This window comes from Pongo pygmaeus, chromosome 18 (genome assembly GCF_028885625.2).
Source record: "Pongo pygmaeus isolate AG05252 chromosome 18, NHGRI_mPonPyg2-v2.0_pri, whole genome shotgun sequence".
Classification (NCBI taxonomy): Eukaryota; Metazoa; Chordata; class Mammalia; order Primates; family Hominidae; genus Pongo; species Pongo pygmaeus.
Genome location: NC_072391.2, coordinates 14,641,174 through 14,664,449, shown reverse-complemented (window position 1 = coordinate 14,664,449; position 23,276 = coordinate 14,641,174). Strand labels below are relative to the sequence as shown.

The following is a 23,276-nucleotide window of genomic DNA, read 5'->3' as shown; positions in this document are numbered from 1 at the left end:
TAGTATTCTCACACAGTTGTACTTCTGACAAATTCACTTCTGACTAATTCCAGGACACTTTCATCACCCCAAAAAGAAATCTCATATCCACTCTCCATTCTCCCCTCTGTCTCTCTCACCTGTAGAAGCCACTCATCTACTTTCTATCTCTGTGGATTTACTTGTTCTGGACATGCCATGTAAATGGAATCATAAAATATGTGACCTTTTGTGTCTGGCTTTTTTCTATGTTGCAACATGTATCAGAACTTCATTCCTTTTTATTGCTGAGTAGTATTCTATTGTGTAGATAATACTACATTTTGCTTATTTCTTCATCAGTTGATTGACATTGTGGTGGTTTCCACTTTTTGGTTATTATGAATCATACTGCTGTGAACATTTGCATATAAATTTTCTAGTGGACGCAGGTTTTCATTTCTTTTGGGTATATACATACCTAGGAGTGGAATTGCTGGGTTATATGGTAACTCTGTATTTAACTTTTTGAGGAAATGCCCAACTGTTTTCCAAAGTGCACCTGCTTTTGTGTGAAGGTACACCTTTTTTGTTCTCAGCAACATTTGAGGGTTCCAATTTCTCCACGTCCTTGGCAACACTTTTCCATGATTATGTTTTTCAAAGTAGCCATCCTAATGGATGTGAAGTGGTGTCTCATGATTTTGATTTGCATTTCCCTGATCACTAATGATATTGAACATCTTTTCATGTGCTTCTTGGCCACTTGTATATCTTTGTTAGAGAAATACCTACTCAAATTATTTGCCCATTTTTAAAATGGACTGTCTTTTTATTGAGTAGTGATAGTTCTTTATATATTTTGTATACACATACACACATCCAAACACCCCCACCCTTATCAGATATATGAATTGTAAGATTTTCTCTCCCATTCTGTGATTATCTTTTCACTTTCTTCATGTTGTTCTCTGAAGCAAGTGGTGTTTTAATTTTGATGAAGTCCAGTTTTCCAGTTTGTTTTGGTTGCTTGTGCCATTCTCTCTCTGTTGGAAATTTTCTTTAAGTGAAAAAATTACACTTTATTTCTAGACATCTCCCATTTTAAAAATTTGTACAAAATTAAATAGTTTATTAACTATACAATGAGTAAGAGGTATTAAACATCTTTTGTGTTTTCAGATATTCTCAGCTCATTCAATGTGAGAAAACCAAATTTCCTAACCTTACACCCAATGTGCTTTTTTCTTTTTTAAATCAGAAAGATGTCTTTCATTGTTCTGCATCGCTTAAAATGCACGCATCATCCCATGAACATTTATGTGTCTAATACATACTGAGCACTTTGCAGGGCTTGAGGATCCAGAGGTGAGTGGGACGTGGCCCTATCTTTAAGGAACGGGAGCTCACATGCCATGCTAGAAGCTTCCACAGAGGACTGTGGTGGTGCCAGGAGGGGGAAGGGAGCAGTCTCCTCTTTCGGGTGAGAATACTTTATAGAGGAGTTGGTGCTGGTGCTCAGTCTGCAAAGATGGGTGGGTGATCAGAACTTTTTGTTACAGTCTGTGAGCCTCTCTTCTGGTTACTTCCTGCCATGTATGCCAAGTACACTAGCACCAGATATCTCACAACAACCATATCTAGGAGTATTGATATAATAAAATGTAGATAGAGGTGTGACGACTCTGATGCCTAAAAGTGAGCCCAAAGAAAACCATTTTAATTTTTTCAGGTTTTCAAAATCAGTTCAGCATGGTGTGTGTGTGTGTGTGTGTGTGTGTGTGTGTGTGTAGTTCTGTATAGTCACAGCATAAAATATGAGGCAAGGAGTGACAGTTGCTTGGCTGGAGAGGAAGACTGATTATAGATAGTTGAGTGTGTCCCATTAAGGAATTTAGATTTTGCCCTTAGTGATGGGGAGTCACTGAAGAGTCCAGCAGCGGGGAGGTGATTGGATCACTCTAGTTACTATACCATGGACGCTGGATGCAAGGGGCAGGTCTAGAGACAGGCAACCCATTAGGCTGTTACACGAGTCCAGGTGACAGTTGATGAGGACCTGAAGTAGGGCATTGGTGGTGGAGTTGTAGAAGACAGAGGCTGGAGATGTTCAGGAGGTGCTAGTCAGGGCTCTTGGCTGCAAGTTAGCAGAAACCTCACTCAAACTATCTTAAGTTAAAAGGGGAGCTAATTGGAAGATTCCTAGAGAAGATTGCAAAAGGAATGAAATGCTGCAGAAGCCAGCACAATTTCAGGGACCTCAGGGATTAGAAGTGGAACATTATCACAGGGCAGGAGCCATCTTCACAGTAACCAACCAAGAGGAAGGAAACAGCTTTTCCCTCCCAGCTTTGGTTTTAAAATCCCAGGGGCACTCTTGGCCTTGGGAGTTTGTGCCCCCCCGGCCAGGCACTGGGGTCTTTGTTGGAAGCTCTCTATCACCATCACACTGAGAGTTCCTAGAAGAAGTGGAGAAGGGTTGTTCTGGCAGAGCCATCTGTGCACGTCCACTCTAGGCATATGGGTTGGACCCAGAGATCGAAACACTCTGAGAATAAGGGAAAGGTCAAGAATGCCTCCCACGCTGGGCGTGGTGGCTCACGCCTGTAATCCCAGCACTTTGGGAGGCCGAGGCGGGCAGATCACTTGAGGTCAGGAGTTCGAGACCAGCCTAACCAACATGGTAAAACCCCGTCTCTACTAAAAATAAAAAAATTAGCTGGGCATGGTGGCACCTGCCTGTAATCCCAGCTACTCAGGGGGCTGAGGCAGGAGAATTGCTTGAACCCGGGAGGCGGAGGTTGCAGTGAGCCGAGATTGTGCCACTGCCCTCCAGCCTGGGCGACAGAGCGAGACTTCATCTCAAAAAAAAAAGAAAAAAAAAAAAGAATGCCTCCCAAGTTAGTGGCTTTGGTAACCTATGATGGCACCACTTCTGTCCAATAAAAAGGTTCAGGGATATGCAAGCCAGGTACAGTGAGTAAAGTTTAGATCAGCTTAGTACCACACTACTCAGAAATTGTGTCTATGTTACATAGTTTTGTGATCGTTTGGTTGACTTGGCTTCCTTCACTATTAGAAGCCCTGAGAGGACAGGGACTATTTTTTTTTTTGCTGCGATTCTCCAGAGCCCAGCATACTGTACTTGGCGCATAGTGGGTATACAGTGTATATCTATGTATGAATGAATGAATGCAGGTGACCATTTGCAGTAGGCAGTTAGATTGTTTGATTGGATCTCAGGTAAGGGTAGGAAACAGATTTAGGAGTTATCTGTGTAGGGCTAGATGGTTGACAATTCTTTAAAGTTATTGAGGAAGGGACCTTTATAAAATTTCAGATGTTGTCTAGACCTGTGATTTTTATGTCCAGGTAATGAAATCGTGCCTTTTCTTTCCTTTTTTGTCCTGTTTAGTTTTTAATGCCAGTAATTATCTGCTGACAATCCTGCCAATGATATTTTTAAAATTTTGTTACAGATTATGATTAGACTTATGATAGATAGGAAAATAAAGGTGATAAAGACAGAGATTCTATTTCCTTTTTAAGAATAACTGACTCATGGGATGAAACTTTGGATATGATTTCAGATCACTCCTGTAAACTCTTACAAGAGATGTTTATAAAACACTTGGAACAATACAGATTGTACTAAGAAAATGTGCTTTGATCAACTCTGGAGATACAAAGCAGGAAACTTAATAAATCAAGTCCTATTTGTGAATGGAAAGGACTGGAAGTTCACCTTAAAAGTAAGAATTCAGCTTACATCAAGACTTAAATTTTGTAGTCTAAATAGCAGATGTTAACTTAGTTTCATCTTTTATATAAAAATAAAATGAATTATAGACTTCATATCTTGGCATCTTGAAATCTGACTCCTGATTCCTCTCTCTTAATGACTATTGGAACACTAGGCTAGAAATGGAATTTGACTTTGGTTTTTTTACCCTTTAATTTTTGAAGTCAGTGTGCTTCCATCTCTGTCTTCCCTCTGTAGTCAGGAAAACCAAACTATTGTTAGCTTGGATATGCTATAATTTTTGTTATGGAAATATTAGAAAAGCACAGTTGTATTTATATAAAGAGCGATATTATATTCATACTTAAGAGAGATGGATTTTTTTTTTTTACAATTTAAAGCATAAATACAATTGTATTACTTTTATAGGCCAAGCACTCTTGTCCTGCCACCCTTCCATACGACAAGATATTATAGTAAACTGCATATATTTTTAGTGTTTTTGCATATTGCCTAGATTCCTTTTTTTAAATTTGCAGTACAGATGTGAGCCATTTTTATTTATTTACTTAATTTTTTACTAAAGAACTTTAATTAAATTTGGCTCTGAATGCAGGTCAGTATCTTAGCAAGTTGTAATTTAGTAGAGCATTTCTCTCTAAGAACTCAAATCGAGTTACAGCATCTCAGCTTTTTAAATTAATCTAAGGGGTATATAGATACTATGATTATTTAAAAAATAACAGATTTTCATTTGAATTGCAGATTAATGCTTGTTCTTTCAGGTAAAGTTTGAACAAATATCTAATAGACTAAGACTTTGTATATTTTGAATTTTACCAAAGTGACTCAAAAACTGGGAAAGTATGTTTTAGATTTTAGTGATGAGGTCAAAATCCTGGATTTGAGTTCTGCATAGTTTGGTTAAGTAATTACATGGAAAATTTCTGTGCCAGGATCCCAGACCCCTGCAAATTGTGTCACTTCTAAAATCAGTTATAGAGGTGAAGTTTTTAAAATGTTAATTTCTGGAGGCACCCCTTATCAGCTCCTGGAAAAAATAATTAAAATGTATCTAACATAATATAGCTTTTTCTATTTTCTGAAATGATTCTATTATTTAAGAAGTAGTCAGCTTTGTTCTTTGCTAATTAATTCTTCAAAGGTAGTGTCATTCAAAGTGGAGAAAAAAGTTACAGCGTAGATGTCAGGGAGAGAGGAAGCAGCTCTTTTAGATGATTGTAAACATGTGGCCCCGATGAAAGAAGCCTGAATCCCTTACAGAGTTTGTCTCTGGGCTTGTCTGGCTCACTCTTGTTGCACCACGTAAGATGACAAGATTGCTTTCAGGTATACAGTATTTCCACTCATTTAATTTCCGGTTTTTTAAATGACTGATAAATATAATTCAAAAACGAGCATTAAATAATAGGGCATTAAATAATCTCTGTCTAGATTTAGTTGAATTAAGGGAAGAATTTGTCTGAGTATAGAAAGTATAAAACAGTTAAAATGCATTTGTTTAAATGTAGGTAGAATTTAGGCTGAAGTGTTGCCTAGCAGATACAATGAATTTGATAATTGATTATAAGTTTTACATATATATGTAAGCAGATGAGATATTTCTAATGTGCTTCATCTGTAGTTTCTATAGTTTTAAGTAGCTGACAACTCTTGTTTATGCTCCCTATTGAATAATCTTTCTTAATGGACAGAGAAAGCAGGAGCTATTCACCTAGTTCTTGCTCCTGTTAATAAAATCTAAGTTTCACCCTGCATCTCAAAGTTAGCAAAATGGTGTACAGAAATTCTAAAAGAGTGGGAATTATGTGGTTTGTAAATTTCTTTAATTAATGTGTTTTCCGTGAAACTGCAGTATATAATACAGGTAGAAGAGGGGTTTTGGTCAGGGAATAGTGGAAAGCGGGGCTGGCGCTCCGCTGCACTCCAGGAGCATCATTCTAAAAGCCACTGTTCCATGCTGTCATTAATGAATGTGGAGTCTTTTTTGGAGAAACAAAGGATAAATTACCCATCTATCTATCCTTTTTGTTACAGCTTTATGCTAATTATTTGCTTGTATGATAAACACTGACATTTCCTATCAGAATTATTTTAAATATATAAAGCCACTTTAAACATCACCAGGAATAATAATAGCACTGCTGGTTAGGGCACCCCGTAGGTCTAAAATAGTCTTCTTATCTTACCAAAGAGAACTTGCCTGACTTTGTAAGATTATGGTAACAAAGGCTACCTGAAAGGCAGTGCATGGAAGGTAAATTGCTGAGTATACCCAGTCCTGCCACAGCGTTGTTTCTCTCCCATGTTAAGACATACAGTCAGATTAAAGTGAATTAGAGAATAATAACCACACTGAGAATAATTAAACATCAAGTGCTTATGGTGAAATGAGTCCACATTATCAGGCAAGTGTGGTTCCACTTGGGGCCTGGCTTGGGAGACTCCCTTGTAGAGGATTCAGGATGCCCTCTGTGCTATTAGTAATGGAAAATGGCTTTGTGACCTTGGGCAAGTTACTTAAGCTTGTTAACACTCTACCTGCCTGTAAAATGCTCCATTATAGAGTTGTTCTGAGGATGAATGAAGATGCTGCATATAAAGTACACATTGTAAATTGCCTATAGATGTTAAGCCATGGAACAATATCTTCCTTCAAAAGAAAGGGCAATAATTGGCAGTGCAGGTGTCATGAGAACCACACCTTTGTTCTGAACTTGAGTGAAACTCAAACTACATCAGGCATCATTTCACCATTTTAAAAGTAAATACTGGAAATGAAACAGACAGATTTCATCATTTTAACTATCAGCTGTTGAATGTCTCTGCTTTTGGATACTTTTCTTACCATTTTACCCAAAACAGAACCATCTTCACTTTTCAAAATCTGAAAAACAAAGAAGAGAAAGTAAAATGACTGAATACTGTGGCTTGTTTTTTGATCTTTTGTTTTCATGATTATTGCTTCTCTATCAGAATAAGAATATTTACAAACTGTACTGAATGCACTATTTACAACAGTGCTTACAAGCAGTGTCAAATGTAGATATAAATTGGGTATGATATGTTCAAAACATGTGACAGGGAATCATGTCAGGCAAAATTTACTGAAAGTTTATTGGTTAGTACAGTTGTTCTTTTGAGAATAAAAACATGACAGTTTAGAGGTAAGCTGAAAGTAATTAATTAATTAATTAATTAATTTATTTATTTATTTATTTAAGACGAGTCTCACTCTGTCGTCCAGGCTGGAGTGCAGTGGCGCGATCTTGGCCCACTGCAACCTCCGCCTCCTGGGTTCAAGTAATTCTGCCTCAGCCTCCCGAGTAGCTGGGATTACAGGCATGTGCCACCACACCCAGCTAAGAATTTTTGTATTTCTAGTAGAGACAGGGTTTTACCATGTTGGCCAGGCTGATCTCGAACTCCTGACCTCAAGTGATCTGCCTGCTTCGGCCTCCCAAAGTGTTGGATTACAGGTGTGACTCACTGTGCCTGGCCAGCAACCTGAGATTTAGGAAATGAATAACTATTTCTAAGGAATTCTGAAGCACGTGTCACCAGCAGTTATCTCTAACAAGAGATTTTTATTGATTATATGTCCAATGTAGGAGTTCATTGGATTCTTTTGGAGAAAAAGTCTAAAAAAGAAGTACTATTGCAGGGGAGAAAAGATGATAAAAGGTTTCAAATGTATGCCCTCGAGTAGCTGTAAAATAGCCTACATATTGTGGCAAGAGATGTGGACCTTTGGGTTTTATTTGTGATAAGTTCATAAGCTTACATCTTCTATAAAATGTAATTTTCATACTTCGTCTAGTTAGCATTGAATTCTCTGAAATCGACAATAAAGAATATGCTATGGTACAGAATGTTGTCTTTGATACCAACCTTTAGAGAATTTACTTAAAACTTCCTAGTATTTTTTTTTTTAAATCATTTTGGGTCCCTGTTCCTAAGCTTTTTACATTCTTTGGTGTTTGCAAGCCAGAAGGACCTCTTGGAGCTGTCAAGCTCCATTCTTCTTGCTGTATGTAGAAGTAGTTTTCTTTATATTTGTCCCGAATTCACTTAGGTTTCAAGACATACCTCTCACTCTAGAATTCTCAGCATTTGGACTACAGTTCTTTAGCCATCATTAGCATTTATTATCTTAACTTTGTATTAGAAGAATCATTGTTTTAGTCTACCTATAGCCTATTTCCATTGATTTTCTTTAGTTGTGTTATTTAAATGCAATGATTATGACCTTATAAATTATTCTAAGAGAAGATGCAGAGTGGCCTTGCAGTTCAGTACTGACCATTCTGCATGAAATCCAGTACTTACAACAATGCCAGACATAGAGTATATGTGCAATAAACGTTTGAGTTAATGAATTCCTTTAGGGCAGATTGTGGTTATGATATTTTCAGTATTAAGTGACCAAGCATTCAGTTCTGGTAGTTTAGCTAAACATTCAGGTTTCATTTGAAGCTAATAAACAGACGACCGTGCAATCCAGGAAGACCGGTTTGTTCACTTTCCCATCCAGTAGTAATTTACTTTTGTAGCTGTGTTTATATAGAGTAAAGGTCAAAGGAAAAAGTGTATTTGAAGCAGTTACAGCAATTGGTTTGCAATAGTGAAAGATTTTCAGTATGCTAATTAAAAAGGGACAATTCAAATGGGATATTATAAAATGTAAACTGTTCTTTTTGTAAACAGCTTTATTGAGGTATAATTGACATCCAGTAAACTGCACTTTTAAAGTGTACAATTTAATCAGTTCTGACATGTGTACACCCATGAAACTATCATCCCAATAAAGATGATGAACATATCCATCACCCCCCAAAATTTCTTTGTATGGCTTTGTAATCCTTCCCTCATGCTCCTTTGCCCCTGTTTCCAGGCAACCACTGATCTGCTTTCTGTCTCTGTAGATTAGTTTGCCTGTTCGAGGGTTTTGTATAAGTGGAATCATATCATATGTACTCTTTTTTGTTTGACTTCTTTCAATCAGCCTAATTATTTTGAGATTTGTCCATGTTGTTGAGTACATCAATAGTTCATTTCTTCTTAGACATAGTTGGTTGTATAGATATGCCACAATTTGTATATCTGTTCACTGTTTTTGTTGTTGTTGTTGATGTGTTTACTGTTGATGGCTATTTGGGTATTTCCAGTTTGGGGCTATTACAAATAAAATCAATCTGAACATTTATATGCAAGTCTTGGTATGGACTCTGTTTTCTCTTGGGTAAATACCTAGGAGTAGGATGGATGGGTGTCTGTTTAACTTTTTTTTCAGAACTGCCAAACTGTTTCCAAGTTGTCATTTCCTTTTATATTCCCGCCTGCAGTACATGAGAATTCCAGTTGCTCTGTGTCTGGAATTTGGCATGGTCAGTCTTTTCACATTATTCATTCTAATAGATGTGTAGAAGTAGCTCATTGTGGTTTTAATTTGCATTTTCCTAATGACTAATGGTGTTGAGTGTATTTTCATGTACTTATTTGCCAATACTTGGTAAAGTATCAAATCTTTTATATGTTTATTTATTGAGTTGTTTGTTTTCTTATTACTGAGTTTTGAGAGTTCTTTGTATACTCTGGATATAGATTATCAGATTTATGGTTTGCAGTGTTTTATCTCAGCCTATGACTTATCTTTTCACCCTCTTAACATTCTTTCAAAGAGCAGTTCTTGATTTTGATAAAGTTCAATTTATCAATTTTTTATTTTATGCATTGTGTTTTTGGTGTTATAACTAGGAGTTCCACCTAACCTGAGGTCACAGAAGGTTATCTCCTTTGTTTTCTTGTAGAATTTTGATAGTTTGGGTTTACACTTTGGTATATGGCCCATTTTGACTTAAATTTTGCAATATGGCCCATTTAGATTTAGTTGTTGCATGTGGTGAAAGATGTAGATCAAAGTTCATATTTCTTGCATATGGCTATTTAGTTGTTCCAGCACCATTTGTTGAAATGACTATTCTCACTTCATTGAGTTGCCTTTGCATCTTTATAAAAAAATCAGTTGTTCATATATGTGGGCCTATTTTGGCCTCTGTTTTGTTTCATTAATCTATTTGTCTTCACACCAGTACCACACTGTCTTAATTATTGTAGCTTTATAATGAGTCTTGAAATCTAATAGTGTTAGTCCTCCAACTTTTTAATTTTTTACAAAGTTGTTTGAGCTATTCTGGGTCCTTTCCATATCCATTTGGAGTTTAGAATCAGCTTCTCAAGTTATACAAAACAGCCTGCTGGGATTTTTAACTGAGATATTGATAGTCAGTTTGGAGAGAATTGACTTCTTAACAACATTAAGTCTGAGTCTTCCAAACCAAGAACATATTATTTCTCTCAATTTATTTATATTTTTTAAAATTTCTCTAGGCAGTGTTTTTAAAGTAGAGATCTTACACATCTTTTGTCAGATTTATTCTAAATATTTCGTATTTTTTGGTGTTATTAAAATAGTATTTTTTAAATTTTCAATATAAAATTACGTGGGTTTTTTTGGTGGGTTTTTTTTTCTGGTTTTTTTTTGTTTGTTTGTTTTTTGTTTTTTTTTTTTAAAGACAGAGGGTCTGTCACCCAGGCTGGAGTGCAGTGGCACAATCTCAGCTCACTGCAACCTCCGCCTCCTTGGCTTAAGTGATCCTCCTAAGTAGCTGGAACCACAGGTGCATACCACCATGTCCGGCTAATTTTTTTGTATTTTTTTGTAGAGACAGGGTTTCACCCTGTTGCCCTGACTGGTCAAGTGATCTCTCTACCTCGGCCTTCCAAAATGCTAGGATTACAAGTGTGAGTCACCATGCCCAGCCGTATTCTGCATCTTTTCTTTTCTTTTCTCTTTTTTTTTTTGAGACAGAGTCTTGCTGTGTCGTCCAGGCTGGAGTGCAGTGGCACGATCTTGGCTCACTGCAGCCTCTGCCTCCTGGTTTCCAGCAATTCTCCTGCCTCAGCCTCCCAGGTAGCTGGGATTACAGGCACACACCACCACACCCAGCTAATTTTTGTGTTTTTAGTAGAGATGGGATTTCACCATGTTGGCCAGGCTGGTCTCGAACTCCTGACCTCAGGTGAGCCCACCTCGGACTCCCAAAGTGCTAGGATTACAGGTGTGAGCCACTGTGCCCAGCCATTCTGCATCTTTTCTATGCTCACTACTAGCTTTTTTTGTAGATTTTATTGGATTTTTGTAATCATGTTATTTTTAAACGAAGACAGTTTTACTTCTTCCTTTCTCATCTGAGTGCCTATTACTTATTTTTCTTGCCTTATTGAACTGAGCAGAACCTCTAGCAGAACCTGTGTAATGTTGAATAGAAATGGTGAAAGTGGACATGCTTGTCTTGTTCCTCATATTAAAGGGAAAACACTAAGTCTTTTATTATTAAGTGTGATGTTAGCTGTAGGTTTATTGTGGACTCCTTTATCAGGTTGAGGATGTTCTCTTCTATTCCTAGTTTGCTGAGAGTTTTTATCAGGAATGGATGTTGGATTTTGTTAGATATTTTTCAGCATCTATTGAGATAATCATTGGTTGTTATTTTTTAATTCGTTAATAGGGTGAATTATATTGTGTATCGCATGGTAAACCAGCCTTACATTCCTAGGATAAACCCCATTTGGTCATGTACCTTTTCTTATGTGTTGAATTTAATTTGTTAAAATTTTGTTTAGAATTTTTATATCTCTGCTCATGAGGGACATAAGAGCCTCTTGTAGTGTCTTTGGTTTTGGTATCAAGTTAATGCTGGCCTAATAGAACAAGATGGGGAGCATTTTCTCCTGTTCAATTTTATGAAAGAATTTAGATAGAATTGGTATTACATTTTTCCTTAAACATCTGCTGGAATTCACCAGTGAAGCTATTTGAATCTGATGTTTTCTTTGAGAGATTTTAAACTACAAATTCAATTTTTAAAATAGATCTGTGGTTATTCAGGTTATTTATTTCTTCTTGAGTGAGTTTAGTAGTATCTTTCAAGGAATTTGTCCATTTCATCTAAGTTGTTGAATTTATTGGCTTAAAGTTTTTCATAATATTCCCCTATTAGCATAGAATCTATGGTGACATTGCCTCTCTGACTTCTGATATTGGTAATTTGTGTCTTCTCTCTTTTTTCCTGATCAGTCCAACTGGAGGTTTATCAATTTTATTTACCTTCTCAAAGAACCAGCTTTTGGTTTATTGATTTTTCTCGATTTTTGTGTTTTCTGTTTCATTGATTTTTCTGCTCTTCATTGTTTTCTCTTTTCTGTTTACTCTCTCTGTGGGTATATATAATTATGTAAGTTTTTTTTTTTTTTGCTAAGTTTTTCTAATTTTAAGGGTAAAGTGCTGTTCATTTCAGGTGCTAATTTGAGCTGTTTCCTCTCTAAGACATATAAGATATTGAGGCTCAGAGAAGTTAAGACAGACAGTTAAGATATATAGCCTATGTTGTTTTTCTTATAGTATAATAACTATGGTAGAAGCAAGTAGAGGTGCAGAGGGAATACACAGAATAGTGCTTAGCTTGTGAGGAGTGGCGTGAGGAGAGCCCCTTGGAGAAGTTGATGTCTCAGGTATCGTATTTTGGTGAAGTCTATGGATAAGTCTATCAGACCAAACCCAAATTATTAGTTCTTAAAGTTTATTTTACATTGACTACAGATCTCTTTCTTGGTTGCTGTATTGTGAAAAATGAGTTAGAATATGCCAGGAGTAATTTTGCACACAGCTAATGTTCCTTTGGGTTTGATTGACAAATCTACTTTCAATTTCTATTAACACTGTTTGTGGTGGTCATGGTAACTGTAGCTGTAATAGTTTTGGCAAGTGTTGCTGACAAGATTCTGTTGAAAAGGAGGAAAACTCGGGGGGTAGAGTGAGGCGAGATTATTATAAAGATCTACATCAGTATCCCACTGAAAACTTAGGGTCACTTAGTAACAGATATTTCTGTGATAAACTATTCCTTGTTTAAGACAAGTTCTAAGTTTTTTTAAGAAAGGATTTTCATCATTAAAAAGGCATAGAATTCTATGATTTTTTAAATAAGTGGAGTGAAACCAGCCTAATGTAATAACATCTTCTCATTGTCCCTATTAGAAAGTTTGAGTTCCTCTCCAATTTAAATCAAGATGCTATATTTAGGTATTTTGAAAAATACATAACAGCTGTTTGCTGAGAGGCACTAATGGGACCGGTGGTCAATTGTAGGGAAGAAACAAAAGGAGAAAAATAGAGGAGTTATTTTCAAATGGCCATGAGGGCAGAGGGTTTGTGTGTATTATTTTAGTTTCTCTTTAAAGAAAAAAAAAGTGCAACCTCAGTCTTTTAAAGAAAAGAAATTGTGGTTGAAAGAGCAAGCTACTCCTTTGATAGTTTGATTTTCAAAGTTAAAACTTAATTTTGTAGAGGAGAAAACAGCAGCTGGGCTAAGCAGCTAGTTTTGTGACAGTGCAAGAACCAGAATCCAGACTCTTGAGTCAGGAAACTGGGTTCTAATCCTGACTCTTAATCACGGGCTTAACCTCGCCTCTTCATTGGTAAAGTGGAGATGATAATGATACCTTTCTTCCAGTTGGGGTTGAAATGAGAAAATGTGTTGAGTTATCACTTGTACATGTTTAATATTTTGGGTAGGGAACCATTTTCCCCCTCTCAAGGACTCGAGAAAATAATTAAGGGTCATATACAGATAAGAAGCTATTTACTTTAGAGTTTTTGTGTTTTCTAGAGTAAATCCAACTCACCCACCATATCTACGTTTAGACTTACAGATATTATTTATTCTAATTAAACAAATGCAACTGAATTTCCATGTGTTTATACTTGCTTTAAAAACTTAGCTCTTCAGTGTTAAAGATTGGCTCTTTAGTTTCGTTTGTTCTCAAACTTTCTGTGTCCAGCAAACAATGCAGTATATTAAAACATGGTATTATTTCTCTTGTTACATGCCTTGGAGTTTAATAATATTCACATAGTATGTGTGTCTGCCTTTTTCCCTTTCATGGTAGGTACTTTAGAATGTGCAATTTTCTCTATCTGGGGGCATTCTGTTGCGTTATCTTTAAGGTGAAAGGAGAAAGTGAAGTAGAGCATGTTGAGTGATACAAAGTCTTGGAGTAGAGAGACCATTTGGATATCAGCTCCCTTTGCCAGGAGTGCCCTCTCTTTCTTCCACATCTCCCTCTCCTTTACAGTCTTATTCTTTGAGACTCAGCTCCAGCACTTACTTCCTCTGGGATCCCTTTGCTGATCCTTGCCCAGTTGTGTTAAAACCCCTCCCTCTGCACACCTCCTTGCTTTCACAACACTTTGCTCTTGTCTAATATTCTTTACCACACTATGTTGTGATGTCTGTTTTCTTGTCTGGCTTCCTTACTAACCTTAAAGTCAGGGAATAGGTCTTACTCATCTCCATATCCCAGCACCCAGCAAAACTCCTGATCAAAGGTGCTAAGGGAAAATTGCATTGAATAGGAAGCCTTGAGTTCAGTGAATAAATTTCAGAGAGTGATGAGAATATACAATTTATCTTAACAAGGGTATTTCTTCTTCCATATTTGGAGGGGGGATATGGGGGAGGGTGTTTGTTTTTTCACTAAGGAAATGTCTGAGCTATAAGAATGAGTTCAGGGATTTCCTTAGTGCCCTTGACAGCCCTTGTGCCTTTACTCAGTCCTGATTAGATTCAGGGACTTTGTGGGACCCTGGAAATACACCCATGGATTCCTGTTTCCATTGCTGAAATCAGGAGAAACGGAATCCTGCTGCAGTGTACTACACACTGCAGTTATACCCACTGGCCAGTTTGCTACAAATATAGTCTGCTTCTAGTGCCTTCGTCAAAGTCAATCCAGCCAAGGATTGGCATAAATTAGGTGTTGAAATAGAAATTATTGAAATTGAAAGAGTAGCAGTTTTAAAGAGACAACTGGCCTCTGTTTCTCTTATCTTTACTGTAGAACAATGTTAAGAATTTAAACTCTCTGCAGTCAGGTGAATTTGTAACTTCCCTGTGGGAGAAACTCTGCCTGGTTTCTGGCTGCTGAGACATAGAAACCATGATTTAGTATTGGCTGGGATTGAGGAAAAAAATAATGAAATAACATGATGAAGTGACATTTGTACTAAAGTATAATCTCCCTACTTCATAGATGACAGTTTCTTTTCAGAGGGTGCTCTTAACCAGAGTGAAAAAACTTATAAAAATTACAAATGAATTTTGACATGTTATAGAGTGGAGGGTGTGTTTAGGTATGAGGCCAGGCCCTGAACTGAAATTTAGCCAGAAAGACTGAACACTGTATTTATTCAGATAGGAAGGACCCCTAAAGGTGTGACTGTCTGGGCTGAGCATAGAATGAGCACTTTCTCTTTCATTACCGTTTCACCATTTCTAAGGGTTTCTGATAGAGACATCAGGGAGCAACATGACATGGTCTCATTTATTCCTGAAATTCATGTTCTCCACAGCAGCAGAAGCACTGGTGAGCAAGTAGACTTTACAAGGAAGCTTATGCAGTAGACTGATGCCTGTACATTTTACACTCAGGTAGGATGACATGGTGCAGTTCTATGAGTCTCTTCCTGTAGCACAGCCTTAGCTTTCAGATGTATCAATAAATCTCAGTACTATTTGAAGCCTTCATTATTCAAAGTGTTGGGGTTTCGTTTTATAAACAAAAAGTACCCCATTTGTCATAAGGAATCCAAACCAAAAAAATGAGAATTGTTTTCGTTTATGTGAGAGTTATTTCCAGCAGTAAGTGGTGAGAAAGGTTTTTAAAACATAAACATGAGAACCTCAGTAAATTTTATATGAGATCTTTTCCTTTAGGATTTACTTAATGCAGGGATGTAGGCACCGCAGTCCATTTTCACGGAATAGCTATTCCATTCATTGGATGGCCCTCCCGATTCAGATGTTTGATTGATCATGTCTACATTTTGTTGGCCTGCCATGTTGAAGACGTTGTAGCTGAGTAGTTAGAGGACACTTGGCACTGAAGCGTATTGACATTTCTGCTTCGTTATCCTTGTTAGAACTTAGGGCTGTCAGGATGCCATCAGCGCCCCTTTCTTGGTCTGATAATTAGGAGTGGAGGGAGTGGATGAAAGTACGATGCCATCTGTTTAAAAAAAAGTAAGTGAACTGATGCCCAGAACTAATGGAAAATTTAATGTTGTAGAAGTCAGTAAACTCTCAGAAAGTGAGCATTGTAATTAAGAATGAAAAATGGAACCCATTATTTCTTTCCTTTGAGTGAAAATAACTGAGCTCATAGAGGCCTTGGGAAGTTCTCATACTACCCCTTGTACCTCATTACTGTCTTTTAAATTAGACCAGAGAAGTTTCTCGTTTGTCTCTTTCCTAAATTGTTGATGACATCTTTTATAAAAGGTCATCAGAAAGGAGTGATGTTTACTTTAAAAAAAAAAAAAAAGTTGCACTTTGTATAGCTATGCCCTGGTTAGATGTATCCTTCTCTTATGATTTTTTTTTTTTTTTTTGAGACAGGGTCTCACTCTGTTGCCCAGGCATCAGTGTGGTGGCATAACCATGGCTCACTGCAGCCTTGAACTCCTGTGCTCAAGTAGTCCTCCTGCCTCAGCCTCCCCAGTAGCTGGAACTATAGGCATGTGCTACTGTACCCAGTTAATTTTTAAAATTTTTTGTAAAGATGGGGTCTCACTATGTTGCCCAGGCTGGTCTCAAACTCCTGGCCTTAAGCAGTCCTCTCACCTCGGCCTCCCAAAGTGCTGGGATTACAGGTGTGAGTCACAGCACCTGGACTCTTATGGGTATTTTAGATTTGTGAATTAATAAGATGCTGTCCTTTTGTCAATGAAAACTCTAGTACTTATGAAAAAATAAGCTTTACTGTTATTATTAAAGTTAAGGTGTTCTTAAAGAGGTAAAGTTAAATGCTGTCATTCTGTCTCTTCACACTAAGAACAAAAGCAAGTGATTGTGAAGTATTTCAGTGGGTTGAACCTTAAGGTAGAGCTTGCCTTTCCTAGTATTATAAGGAGCACTTTCCCTAGTTGCTATGGAAACAAATATGAATTGTTGAAAGTTATGATGTAGGTTGTGATACAGATCTGCTGTGAAAGATAGATGTTGCAAACTAAGTCTCTTAATGCTACCACAATAATGATTTCAAGAACAGATATTTACTGTACACTTGTGTGTGTGGTAGGTATTGTGCTAGAAACCTGGGAATGGCGGTGAAAAGGCAAGGTTCTCAACCCCATGGAGTACAGATTCTCCTGGGTAGATAATAAACAGACACATGGACTAGAGCAGGAGGTAGATAGAATGGCAGCGAGTGCCAGGTGCAGTGGGAGTGCTGCTGAGGGGAGTTGGGGAGTGCTTGCCGTGACTTTAAGGATGTGTAGCGATTTGCCAGTAGAGAGGTGGGATGAAGGTGGTGTTCCTACAAGGGAAACTGCATAGGTAAGGGCTGAGAGGTGAGGAGTTACTTTAAATCAGTTCTTTCAAATCACTGTACTTTTTACCCATACTGTTAAGAACTATTTGGGGGATCTTAAATTTTTGAATTCATGGGCTGATCGAGTGTAGACTGAATCAGCCTATCAGCTGCGCCACTTGACTGAGTAACTATGTGAGTGAGTTATTTAGCCTCTCCAAACCTCATGGGGTTGCTGTGAGGATTAAATGGGAGATTCTCTGTAAAGAGTAGAGCTCAAAGTTTGACATTTAGTAAGCTCTAAGTAAACATGAATTGCTTTTTGGCAGTAACAATATTATCTTCTGGTAATTTTGAAGGCTTTTGTAAGAGTGAGGGTATCATGTTTTTAAAACATTTCCCATGCTTGCTGGATGACAAATCTTGTTTGTAGTACCCTATTGAATACCTAGTATGAGGTCAGCATTGGGCTGGAACTCAGTGAGGGGAATTGTACATTGCTCCTATCCCTAGGCAGCTTCCAACTTAGTTGAGAATGAAAATGGACAAATAGAAAATAAGAGTAAAATTGTATGTTTAAGTGTGGTAAATGGCTGTATACAGGTTTTCAGTATATCACAGTAGTAGTATTGCTTGTGTGGCACATTTACTGTTTTCCAGGAGGTCTAGGCATAGGTTACCAGAGAGAAACAGAACATAGAAATGGCAGTTAAAACCAAAAGAGTTGAAAACTCAGAAAAAAAATTTAATAGAGAAGAGCTTAGCTGGGTATGGTGGCACATGCCAGTAATCCCAGCTACTCGTGCAGCTGAAGCAGCAGAATCACTTGAACCTGAGAGGTGGAGGTTACAGTGAGCCAAGACTGTGCCACTGCACTCCAGCCTGGGTGACAGAGCAAGACTGTGTCTCAAACAAAAAAACAAAAACGGAGGAAAAAGTCTTTTCTGTTTGGTGGACCTGCTGGCCATAAGAGAGAAACAGTTGCCCCTGTGGTGTGATTCTGGGATTGACACCTAGAATCTCTCTCCCATTCACATCTAAGTAATTGAAATTCCATCATTTTGCAGGACCACCAGGAGTAGCCAGCCACACATCTGTCATTTTCATTTTAGCACGAAGGGGTTTATCATATTCTTTCCAGACAATAGTTTTGGACCAGATATAAGGTTTAAGAACACTAGGCATAGAATAAATGGTGAGCACAGTTGGGGAAGAGGGGTGAATGTACTAGATGACAGACTTCATTTTGGTCTCTAGGACAGTTTTCATCAAATAGTTCAAGAACCAATTCTGCATGACTGCCTTGTGCCAGCTACTGTGTTAGAAACTAGGGATAGATACATAGGTGAAAAGATGAGCTCCTCCACCTCAGTGAGCTTTAGGTTTATGGACAGATGGAAAGATAAAGATAAACAGATAAATGTAATGCACATGGGGAACAGTTGCTGGAGAGGAGGATACAGGTCAGCATACCCAGTGTGAGGTACACCAAGGAAGAGGGCACAGTAGGCGTTGTTGGGATCTCTAGAAGACATGGCTGCCTTTGGTCTAACACCGCTTTATCGTCTTCTCAAGTGTCTAGTCCCAGGTAAGGACAGGAAGACCTGAACTTTTGTTTCAGATATTGGCCACCCCTGCCTTCTGTTCCTATCACTGTGTCTCTACCAGGGACCCCTTTTCTGCAGTGGGTCCAGGCCACAGCAGTGGACTGTGGTTCTTCCAGGGTTGGTGCTTAGAGTAAATTGAGGTAATAATTTCTACCTGGCTTCAGTCTTTAGACCAGGGTCACATGCTTCTGGGAGCCCTGGATCTGAAAGAACTGCTGGGCCCAATGCTAGATGCTGTGAAGGAGTAGTATTGGGGTGGGTTAAAGAACATTCAGGAAATGGAATTATTTACAGTTTGGCATGTCTCTATTGCTCCTTCCTAGACAGAACAAGTATATATGGAGTCCTCTACCACACGTGAATCTTGAATATTTGAATAAGATGAACTTCTAGCGTTCAGGAAAGAACACTGTGAGGACGTGAGGTTGAGTTTCATCATAAGCTTAAGTTCATTTAACAACCCTTGATACAACATTTCTAAATGCATAGTAGTAACATACTGAATTATGCAGGGAGAGAATTTAGAGCCAATGGACAACATAATCATCTGTCTGGCTGTGTACATGTTAGCTGTTAAAGTCAATATGTGAGAGATGGTCAAGTAAGCTAACTGCTGGGGAACTTGGCCACTTTGTAGAAATTTGGAAAGTAACATTTAAGACTCGTACCCCAGAAGGTTACTTCTCTTTCCTCTTGGATTGGAGATTCTGGATGCATTTTATTTTTATTTTTAAAGAGAATACTCAGTTATTTCTGAGAATGGAAAATAATTATTAGAGTTACATTCTGAAAAGCTGTATTTATTGGTGAACTTGATATGTGTATGTTTATATGTTTTAATCAAAAAAATTTCATGATGATAGCAGCAACTTCACCAACAAAGAAAACCTTTCCCGCATCGTCTCCCCTGCCGAATACAGTAGCTTGATATTTGGGACTTTTAAGGCCAGAAGTGTTGATGTCTGTTATTTACTGGAAGCAAATGTGCACCCCTCTATAGTAATTCGAAAATTGTATAATCCATTTTAAACTTTGTACCCATTTCTATTTTATTCGTCATTTTTTCTATTCCTGGCTTGATTTAAGTAGCAAAATTATTAGAAGAAATTGTTTGATCTTTAAAGGATTTAAGGCTTACCTGTCTAAAGGCTGAAATATAATTTCTTCATTGTTTCTTAGCAATTTCTATAAAAATATGGTATTATTTTTATACAGGAAGCTGAAAAAGCACGCTGTTCCCAAGGAAGCTGTTGTGTAGTTCCTTCCTTTCTAAAGTTTAAGCTGAATGCTTTTCCTCACTCTAAGTTCAAGGGCTTAGTTTACACACATAAAAATAAACTGAACAGCACCTGCCACTTAGTCACAAAAGAGAATGTCTCGAAGCCACTAAGCAAACAGATGTACTCAGTTTAGGTTTTTGAGATGCTTGAAGTGTGTGGTTAAAAAAAAAATTTAATTTCAAAATGAATAGTATGAGGAAATCAAGAAGAAAACATAAACCAAAAGGTGAGGTTTGATACCTGAATTGGGTACATTTTAATTGCAGAATTGTCATCACTGCAGGTACTGGTACTTAATACGTTCAAATAGTTCAGTACAGTCCACTCTAAATAGCTATTTTAATATGGACAGTTTACCAAAGTCCATGGTACCTTGTTAAAGTCCTTGTTGACACTGATGGAGAAGATGAGATCACCAAGTTGTCCATTTTTATTTAGTATAAGTAATCGTCCCTGGTTACCATAAGAACCGTGGAAGCTAAGTTTTTGTAAACTTCTTTCAAAGTTCTGAAGTCAGTAGGAAATTATCTAGAAACTCCTGTTTTATTCATGGATATTGCCTGTAAAGAAATGTAGAGGCCCTGCTAAAAATTATAGAGTACTTTTTGTTATCAGTAGAGTACTATGAGCTGACGGTATAAAGAATATCAAATACAAATTCCAGTGTTTGCCAGGGAACCATATACATGGCTCAAGATTTTCATCACAAATGAGCCAAACAGCATCTTAAATTCTGTTCCTGAGTCAGAAAAGGAGAGGAAGAAGGAAACCATAGGGGTCAATATGGTTTGCCCTTTAATCTCAAAATCATTTTAATGATCCTTAGAGTAGAGCTTGTGTCTTATTTACTCTACTACCTTGAAATACGGACTTACTAGAAACATCAAAACAGTGTCTGGAGAAGTCTCAAAGTCTGAGCTGGGCTCCCTATGAAGGGGCAAGGCAAGCTTATCTTCAGGAAGGTCCTGGGGTAAAGCCAGACCAACAGCCTTGAAGCCCTGGTGGCTGAGAGCTAATCCTCCTGGACCAGATATGTGCAGAGGCCAAAACCAAACGGCTGGTTCCCTGGTAGAGTTTTTGTCAGTGCAAGTTTAGGCCTTGGGTCAGGGTGGGCAAATAGGAAACTGAGAATGGATCCTATAAGAGGCAGTAGAGTAGTGAAGGAGCTCTGAAGGCAGTCAGGGAGGTAGGGTTCTAGTGCCAGCTTTGTCAGCAACTAGTTTTGTGACATTAGACAAATCTCTTTATGTCTTTGGGCCTCCACTTCCTCATTTATAAACTGGGGGAGCTGAATCCCATAACCTCAGAGGTCCTGGCCCCTTTCAGAGAGCTGTGATTCCAGGCTCTCTACCAGTACAGTGCCATGCCTTCCATTTTGCAGCAGCCACACCACCCTCTCCTGGAATTTTGGCCTGAAACTCATCCACAGCATGCCATCAGTCACCAGGTTCTGTCCATTTTTTCTCTAGGAAATGTCTTGTTTTTTTCCTTTCTCCTCCTCGCTGCTCCACGTGAGACCAGGCTTTGGTTATATTTGTCAGGATGACTACATCACCCTCTTGCCTTCCACCCTTTCTCTACCCCAAGGCCCCATACTTGCCCCTTTTCCCAGCGTGAATCCCTCCTTTCCCATCCTGTCCCGTCCCATCCCATGCTCTGAATCTTATCTCCCTTAAACACTACTTCCATCATGAGCATTTTCTTGCTCAGAAATCATCAACCTGCTCTGTGGTTTTTAAGATCCTCTGTAATCTGATCCCACCCTATCCATCTAACTTTGTTTTCTCTTTCTAAAACACCCTGCAGTGTAGCAATACCAATTTTTTGCTGTTTATATGAGCATTCCATGTTTTTTCCTACTTCTGTAACTTCCTTTGTTTCTTTCCCCTAAATACCTTAGCCTATAAATTTAAGAAATTGAGAGGTAAAAAGAGATAGGATAACTGAATAAAGTTCTGCAGATTGGAGGTACAGGTGGTAGAGGGAGAGGTGGGGTTAACTCTAGAAAGAAGAAAATAACATTTGGGAGGCAGCAGGGAAAGAAAAGTAGATGTTAAACATGCAGAGATTTTGAGTCAGAGAGAAGGAAGTTTTAAGAAGCTTGCTCACATCAAGTGGCCTTTGCCCTTAATAAAACAAAAGCCAAGCTCATCTGCTCAGTGATGAGGGGGTGATGCTGGGTCCTGAAGGAAGTAGAAAATCCCCACTTGCTGTGGACATTGAGGTGAACATTCACTAGAGGTGAATAAAGGACTTCAGAAACATTGAGAATCCAGTTGAAGTTACTTAACGTGAATTTGGTGGACTCATTTCAGTTTTCTGGATGTGCTCAGTGGTGCTTGACTTCAAGGACCTGCATGGGCAAACCGAGAGTTGGGTATTGGTATTGCTGAAGTGGCTCTATCCCCTCTACCACCCCCTGCCAGCTTCTAAACTAGATGAAGAGGCAAACAAGAGGGAGGGGCTGACTAACCTGGAAGAGGGAGGTGCTGAAGCCTCAGAGAGGTGTTGTGTCCATTCATCGTTCACTCCCTGGTTCCCCCTTTTTCTCGGTCCTCTGGCGCCTCTTTCCTCCTGTCACCCTCACTTGATGGCTTTGCTTCCAAATGCTGACAACGCAGAAGCAATGAGAAGAGAACATCTGCGGGCTCCACTGCCCCACCCACCTGGGTGTGTGCTTGTGCTCAGCTGTCCCGCCAAACGGTGTCTGGGCGCTCTGAGCTCCCATCCAGGGTGCTCCTTCTTACTGGGTACCATCCCCTCTGACCTCTCAAGGCATTGCTTCACTGATTTGTGTCCTCCCACCCCATCAGTTCTTCACTGTTCAAGGGCAGTGTGGAGTAGGGGCAGAGTGGGATTTAATCAGTGCTGAAGCTCTGCTGAACAGGTATGAAGAAACAATGGGGTTTAAATGAGTGACCCTGAAGCAGAAAGAGCAAGAGCCCATATCAAGGGAGGTAGGAAAGGAAAAAGGTGGTAGGATCAGTGATGTGGAGACCCCGGTGGGGTTAACGGATTGTTGGATCCAGAATTTGAAAGATAGCTAGGAGGCAGTGGTCGGAGGTAAGTGCGTGAAACTGGGGAGATAACGGAGTGTTCCTGGTTTAGGGAATGATCATGAGGTAAGTGGCTGAGGAAGAGTGGATGACGGGGTTCAAAGGTAGGAAATTCAAAGCTGAGGGCTCCAGAGAGCTGGCAGGAAGAGTGGTTTGGAAACAACAGTGATGAGCTGGCTCG

The 23,276-nt window shown here is 38.6% G+C and overlaps 1 protein-coding gene across 11 annotated transcripts in view; it reads left to right on the top strand.

The window, feature by feature from the left end:
- Nucleotides 1–23,276, top strand: part of MRTFB (myocardin related transcription factor B) — a 195,808-nt gene that overhangs the window by 18,205 nt on the left and 154,327 nt on the right. For 4 of the 11 annotated variants that reach the window (XM_054454923.2, XM_063654688.1, XM_054454929.2 and 1 more), the window contains exon 3: nt 3,549–3,710. The exons of the other annotated variants lie outside the window; for them this stretch is intronic. The gene's annotated coding sequence lies outside the window, so the exon portion shown is untranslated. The remainder of the gene's footprint in view (nt 1–3,548; nt 3,711–23,276) is intronic. 11 annotated transcript variants of the gene reach the window in all.